Raw genomic sequence first — 8278 nt, forward strand, 5'->3', positions numbered from 1 at the left:
AAACCTCCCAATTTGGGAAGACATTTGCACCCAGTCATCTCCCTCTCTACTTAAAGGGACACTGCCAGCGGATTGTTGCGAAACTGCGAATGCAACTTAGAAATTACATTTCCCGCAGCTGCCTGCCTGAAGCGGCGGCGGCGGCGTTGGTAGGCAAGGAGTCGCGCGCAAATCACGTGAGGGCTACGCGACGACGTAATGCAAAGGGAGTGAGAGTAGAGTTTAAGCAGGTCTGTGCGCAGGGCTCGTCCTCCGGTTCTTTTATGCGGGGAAGGTGGGAGAGTGTCGATAGAAGTCGAAGCAGAAATGCCAGGATTTCTGCAGCCAGAAACAAACGGGAGTAGAGCAGCGAGGGCTTTCTCCTCTTTCTATTTTGCTGCTATCCCAAACCACCCTCTGAGCTACTTCTGACCTGCAAGATGGACAATGTCCTCCTATTCAAAGCTTTCCTAAGGCTATTTGTCCAGGCACAACCTCCCCACCCCCGGGGATAATGAAATATATTGGCAATCTCTCTTCGATGTTTAAACCCCTCTCTGAGTAAGGCAGCTTAAGCTCCTGTCTTTTGTTTAGGGGTAGATACATTGCTGTTCAGTCACAGCCACAGCAAAATCCTGATTATCTCAATTGATAACTATTTGTTACTGCATATTGGAAGGTGAAAATATGGCTTCGGTCCACTTATTTTTGCAACCTTCAATGGCGACAAGCTCTAAGTCTTAAAGAGGCCTGGTGCAAATTTACTCCTGGGGGAGCAGCAATTTCATGTACTCAAAGCGTAGCAATAAACCTATTGATGTAATTCTCACGACTAGTTTAGATTTCTGTTTCAAAAGGGCAGAAGCAAAGCAAGCCAACATTTCCACAAATTAGCTTATTTCAAGAATTTGAAGAGAAAGGTTTGCTACCTGCAGATGCGATATATCTCTGTGTTGTATTCTTATTTTTGCTTTTGTGCTGTCTACCTTAGTCATCTATGTTTTAATATAATAGAGTTTTGCGTACAGACAGGAATATTGAGAGGTTACCGCATGGTGTGATCTGAAAGCAAGAGCTTAAATGGTATTTGTGCCTCCCACAAGGCAAGAGATTAACGTGTGTCAGTGCTCATTTTCCTAATTTTAAAAGGTATTCTAACAGGACCTCCAAAAGCAGTCCTGTCTCCCCCGAGTAAGGAAAAAGATTTTGATGCTTAAATGTTTGCGGTCCTAATCAGTTTGTGGGATGTAAAATTAGGGCTTTCCATTCCTGGCCCAATTCCTGGTCAGGAGAGTCACTGCTATGAGAACCTATAAGCCTTTGTGGCAGGAGGTATTTACAGAAATAAGCTATATTGCGGGTCAACGTGGAGTGTACCACAAATTTTGGATTGTTAACCATTTTAAAAGAAGGGCAATCTGGCTTTGTTGTAAAGAACTAATTATTTTTCTTTTGCAGTGGCACATCTACTAGTGTCACAGACTTGGAAAGGATTGAAACATCTGTGCATCTCCAGTTGGAAACAGAATGGATGGTCTATTGCTGCACCAGAGAAATTAACAATTATTGCTGCACCAGAGAAATTAACATGCATTGAATAATACAAATGATGTAGACGATTTTGTTGAAATATGGCATCCTTTTATCAAATATTGTAAGAATTTAAATTATTTCTAAATCTGCATCTGTATGCCATGGTGTATTTGTAACAGTGAAACCGGACGCCTTCATCTGTCCCCGCTGCCATAAAACTTGTCTCTCTCATGTTGGTCTCTACAGCAACAGCAGGGTCTGTAACCCTCTAGTGGCTCATTCTTCCATTGTCTCAAGACTGATGGATGCCAACAAAATACGCATGATATATGCAAATACGCATTATATGCAAATTTCATGCACATCTTTATCATCCTTCTGTGGCACTCTAGTTGTTAGACTCCAACTCCCATCGGCTCCAGTCAGCATGGCTAAAGATCAAGCATAATGGGAATTGTAGGCCAACAACATCTGGAGGCCCCCATGTTCCCCACCCATGCCCCAAAGTGACCAGAGGATAATGGCCCTCTAAGATAACCAATTTTGATCTAGCTTGTTTTCCCACAGCATAGTTTTCACTAAGGTGGTGACTCTTGCTTGTACTACTTTCAACTGTGGGCAGCCGTTTGTGGGATTGCTCTTGCAAGTAAACAAATCCCTGTTAGCAGAAGACCAGATGCAGATGAGGAACTTCTTCCTGACAGTCTAGCTTTCAGTATCTGATATTATCTAATATGCCTGTTTGATCTGGAAATATTGGTATGAGTTTGGGGGTGCCAGTCTCCCCTAAATTCTTGGACCCAGTAAGTGTTAGAAATTAATCAAGCCTCCTGAACCCCTGGATCTATCAAGAGTTAAAATATAAGCCAGACTAGCTTTCTTATGAGGTAATCACCTGGGAGATGAGCCATTAAGAGAAAACAAAGGGGAAGGTGTTGGAGCGCTAAGATAGCAAGAGAGGGGAGTCTGTGCCAGAGGGAAAATGGGTGAGGCCCCCTCCTCCAGCTCTAGATAGTTAGAAAGCCAGAGTTTTGAAACAGAGTGTAAACTTGAATGTGATGTGATCCAAAAGGAAAAAGGTTGCAGGCAGTAAAAGACTGAGGCAGAGCACAACATTTTCTTTCTGCTGTGATCCAAGACTACAGCTACGGGAGAAACAAGTTCCTTTTGCGGTGTTTATGCAGTGAGCCCCTCCATCATAGGCTCAGGTTGTATATATGTGTAAATAAACCATATATTATGAAGATACCACAGTCTCCGCTATGCCTCATTTCCAAAAGGAAACACGGACCCTGGGTAAGGGTGCCTGGAACCCCTGGAATCTCGCACCATTCAGAGATTGGAGTGGCATGCAACTATATATTTGTTTTGAAAATGTTATTTTTTCTCCCTGAGTCTTTAGAATGAGAAGAGCTAAGCTTTAAAATTAATAAATAAGAGCTTAGATGAAATGCAAAGCTAAGAGGAAATTTCCTAGGCTATTATATATTTTAAAATAAATTTATGTTGTCTGGAGAAACAGCCAAGTGTCAGGTAGTTCCCAAAAGGTGTTTTCCTCTCTACCACCAGTATAAACACTCTGGATTGTATACTTTGAAGTCAGATTAGCACGTTAAGCCTATCATTCCAATGAAGATGTGACATTGTATGTATTTATGTCAAAACAACCTGTCATCTGTGTTTTGGCATGTCTGAATAGAGAAAAGGGGGGGGGGATATGAAATCGAGACTTGGGATTTGTACAGCTAAACAAAATAATTAATTTTAATAAGGGATTTGGGCAATTGTATTTACCCCTGAATGGGAGCGTTTTTGTTTGGTTTGCTAATCCTGTTGTAAACAGTTCAGTGAACAGCTATGCGATTGCTTTTATCTGGTTGTTTTACTTGTTCTTTTTGTAGTTTTGTTGCAAATGTGTGCTACTTTCAGTTCAGGTGCAAGATTGTTATGCTATGAGATAGAAAGAAAGATAATCACTGTTGGCAGAGACCTGATGGGTAGCGCCGACTTATTGTATCTGTGGCAGAGCTTGCATAACATTTGGTGCTGTGTGTAATGTATATTATCCTTGAGCAATAATTGAGCTGTGCTGCCTTCTGCCCTTAATTGCTGGACTGGGCCATCAGTGAGTAGGTGGGTCTTGGCAAAACCAAAGATGGGAAATAAATGACCACATTTTTAAACAGGAGCCCAGTGTTTTGCTGCCCTTAATTATGGCCTTTTTTTGAAAGTCCTGTATGACTCAGAGCTTGGATGGACTCAGGGATCACTTATACCTTGAGGCACTCTGTACATTCATCCTACACATTAATCCCTTACAAACTCGCACCATCTTAAACTGTTTGGTTGCAGATTCCTGCACAATGCTAGGGGTTTTCCCCCAGCCGGAACTCATTTCTGGCACCTCTCCGGTGGGCAATATTGCTATTAGAGAACAAGGGAGGCATTCATGGTGTGTTCCGGCACATTTTTCCTAGAAAAAAAAAAGCACTGGTTATGCCTTTGAATCAGAAAGCCATAGCTATACTGTGGGGTTAGGATCCCACCCCCCCGAATTGACCAATGGCTACCTGCAGAATTATTATTATTATTTTTTTGTAATCTTTCAATCAATATATTCTGAAAACAGTTAACATACAGGCAAATTCAGCTTCTCGAAGTTATTTGAGAAAGTTTTTTGCTGAGGGACTGTTTCCCCCCCTTCCTTTGGAAATGGATTTGCAACTTGGGCAGCCAGGATGAAACTTATTTCAGTCTAGACCCATCTCTGGAATGACAGAGAGATTGTATTACTCCAGTTTCAACACAGTAATAGCGGCTGCTTAATTCAAAGTGCTGGGTCTCACATTTAAAGCCCCAAATGGCTTACTTTTGTGAGCGCCTTCTCCCATATGCTTGTCCTTGTTTTTTAACAAGAAAAACAGCCATTTTGGAGAAACAGCCTTCTTCTGAGCCCACGTTCCACCATTTACTATTAGTAGATTGTCTGATAGGGTGGAGTGCAGGGCCTTTGCTGCAGTGGCACCAGTGGTGGCTGGTGCCCATGGTGACTGGTGGCGCTGAAAGCAGGCAGGTGGATCCACAGTCAGTGACTAGTACAGCCACCTCCTGATTTGTTGGTGCGGCAACGCCCCATTTGCCATAATGGACTAAGCTTCACTGAGTGGCCTCCACTCTGGGAAGATTTGCCCGCCCCCCCGGAGATTAGACTTGCTCCCCATTACATAGTTTGTGCTGGCACATGAAAGTCTTTTTATTTGGAAAGGCTGGCTTCTGCTGTTTCTGCAAGTTTATTTTTACTGCCTTTATTTTTTGCTATTTTATTATTTTTATTACAAGATGTGCTGAATTGCTGGAAGGGCAACCGACATATTTCAGAAATAAACTTAATGTGACTCAGCATCTACAATGGTTGACCCTCGAATGTGAATAGTAACCTTTGACCGCTGTATCCTGTTTTGGGAAGATCCACATGACACCGAGTTTATATTTGCCAGGCTGATTTTTTTCATTGCCATGATCCTACACTTTGTCGAAGGGAAACTCCCCACCGGAGTAGAAATCATATATCGAACAGATGGAAATCTCTTCAATCTGAGCAGGCTGAAAGCAAAGAGTAAGGTTACCGTAACTTCCGTCATAGAGCTTCAGTATGCTGATGTCAACGTAGTGTGCGCATGATCAGAGGATGACCTCCAAACCATCCTGAATATCTTTGCAGAAGCTTATGAAAAGCTTGCCTTATCACTCAACATCCCCAAAACCAAAGTGCTGCTCCAACAAGTACAAAATAACCCCTCTGCAGCGCCACAAATCCAACTCAATGGTGTAATGTTGGAAAATGTCGATCACTTCTCCTAACTAGGCAGTTATCTTTCCACAAGGGCCAACATTGATGCTGAAATCCAGCATTGCCTGAGATCTGCGAGTTCAGCTTTCTCCCAATTGAAGTGCAGAGTGTAGACCGAGACGTTCGCAGGGAAACCAAAATGCTTGTTTACAAAGCTATTGTACTACCAATCTTACTATATGCTTGTGAAACATGGACCACTTATAAACGCCATCTCCAACTCCTCGAAAGATTCCATCAACGGTGTCTCCAAAAATTTTTACGCATCACTTGGGAGGAGAGGTGAACTAATATCATTGTAGTGGAAGAAGCAAAGATCACTAGTGTTGAAGCAATGATTCTTCAACATCAGCTTCATTGGACTGGTCATGTTGTGTGGATGCCTGATTATCATCTCCCAAAGCAACTACTCTATTCCGAACTTAAAAATGGAAAGCGTAATGCTGGTGGTCAACAAAAGAGGTTTAAAGACTGTCTCAAGGCAAATCTAAAAAAATGTAGTATAAACACTGACAACAGGGAAACACTGGCCTGTGAGTGCTCCAATTGGAGAACAGCCTTTACCAAAGGTGCCATGGGCTTTGAAGACACTCGAACTCAGGATGCAAGGGAGAAACGTGCTAAGAGGAAGGCACGCCTGGCAAATCCACACCATGATCAATTCCCGCCCGGAAACCAATGTCCCCACTGTGGAAGGACGTGTGGATCCAGAATTGGCCTCCACAGTCACTTACCTCCACAGTCACTTACGGACTCATTGTTAAAACCGTGTTTATGGAACACAATCTTACTCGGCTGCGAGTGATCGCCAAAGAAGAAGAAGAAGCGAAGATTTGCCAGGCTCAGTTTTATTATCTGTATCATCATGGTATCATTTACTTTGGTAAATTCATATCCCCATCTTGTTTTTTAATGCTCAAAAATTAGTTTTAAGTCTCCTTTTTGAAATTCAAGTGTAAAAAGTACAAATTAAGTATCAACCAAAAAAAAAAAAAGAGAGAGAGAGAGAGAGAGAGAGAGAGAGAGAGAGAGAAGAGAAGAGAAGAGAAAAAGGCGCACAGGGCAATTAATAAATCAGTTTTACATTCATAATGCCAAGTAAACAAATATTAACAATTCTAGATCAGAATTTATGAAGATTAAACATTAACAGCTGACATACTTATTTTAAGATCTAGCACAAGAACCAGCAGTAGAAATGCTTGCTTTGTATGTTGCTAAAAGTTGGAAGTTAATTAAATGGAGCATTGACACTTGCTGTGTCATTTTCCCCGCCTTTGCATGCCGTATGTAATAAGGCAACTGTTGACACTCCAGTAAAATTACATGCTACAGATGAAGACCTACATAAAGAAGACACTGAACTGGATCCTCAAAGATATCTTGACACTCTGCAGTGCCCTCGAAATCTTAAAAACACACACAACCTAATTTCATTATAAGGTCACAGTTATTGTTTTACTTAAATGCCTCTTCAGGATTAGGTTTTTTTTTAGCTTTCTAATGACAAAATAGTTTGAAGTCTGCAGTAATGAAAGAAACTTAGCCTTATCTAAGATGCTGTTTTGAGTTTCCATGGCAGTAAGAATACACATGACATACCTCTGCTTTGACAGAAAAATATTATGAATCTCTCGGGTGTCTGCTAGGAATACAGGAGGTTATGGGTTTGAATCATGGCTTTTTCTTCACCTTTTTTCACGAAAAGTTATGCTGTCCTAGGTAAGTGAATAAAAAGATACTGCTCTTTCCTGGTAAATAAGCAAGCATTACGATAAAAAAGGACTATGGCCAGGACCCAAATGCTTATTTTAGGTATGATCAAAGGCCACTATGCACCCAGGAATATTTTTCTTCTCCATCTTTGAACCACAGTCCTCTCATATATCAGATTTTGAAACTCAGTTTTGAAAGTAGGCATTCCCAGTTACCTCGAGGAACAATTATCTCTTCAAGGAACACTTGTCTAAAGCCTCCTTAGCTGTGCTATCATTTGGATCCTGGTCTAAGGATAACCATGATCTCTAGGTTCGGGTATTTTGCCATTCTGCTTCATGTAATGTGTAATAGAAATTGGTCTAATGCTGTTCCCATCACTCCCAGCCAGCATGGCCAATGGTAAGGGGTGCTGGGAATTATTGTTAGGCAATGCCACAAAACTCCCCACCCTGATTTACATGGAAATGAATGCTTTCACAAGTGAGGTGATGCCAGGAATGGTATTTACAGGGCAACCTTAGACAGGTCTACTTAGAAGTAAGCCCCACGGAGTTCATAAAGGTTTGCTCCTCCGTATGCATGTGTGTAGAATTGTAACCTCAGTCTGGAATATGCCGCTTTGGGAAGTTAATATGACATAAAAAGTGGAAGAAAGCCACCTTGAAAGATCCCTCTAAAATTCTGGCCAGTGTAGCTTTTGAAGCAAGACGAGGACACATGGTGGCCCTCTAATGGCTTGTTTACTGTAGCATGAACTTTTGTAGCCAAGAGCCGAATTCACCAGGCAATACATTTAAAAAGCCGTTAAAATCCATTATCATTCTTTTTTGTTGTTGCTTATAACCTTGTGCGCAGAGCTTCTGTAGCTGAAATGGGATGATGGAGTACCAGGGCCAGGATTCCAGCTTTTTGGATTAGTGTCGTCATTACACGTGAGATTTGAGCACAAGGTTGGCTTCAAGCTTGTAGCCCTTTTTAGAATCATTTGATTGACTGTGAAGCAGATATTTCCAATTGTTAATACGATAATGACAGACCACGTGGTTTCCAGGCCCAGTGTAAGGTGCGCATATTAGTGTGCAAAGCCCTAAATGTCTCTTTCCCCAAATACCCAGAGACTCTCTTGGGTCCTAAGACTGGCAGAGGCAGCCATCTTGGTATTTCTTCCACCTTCAGATGCTCAGGGGTGGCTGTGAC

At 41.9% G+C, this 8278-nt stretch overlaps 1 long non-coding RNA gene across 1 annotated transcript; it reads left to right on the forward strand.

Annotated features, from left to right (window-relative positions):
• The first annotated feature begins 145 nt into the window (after positions 1 to 145).
• LOC310748200 lies at positions 146 to 2758 on the forward strand. Its single transcript, XR_014541191.1, has 2 exons — positions 146 to 230; positions 1438 to 2758. It is a non-coding gene; the product is annotated as an uncharacterized lncRNA (long non-coding RNA).
• The last annotated feature ends 5520 nt before the right edge of the window (positions 2759 to 8278 follow it).

The sequence above is a fragment of the Podarcis filfolensis genome (assembly GCF_964270895.1).
Source record: "Podarcis filfolensis genome assembly, chromosome: 13".
NCBI classification, from domain to species: Eukaryota; Metazoa; Chordata; class Lepidosauria; order Squamata; family Lacertidae; genus Podarcis; species Podarcis filfolensis.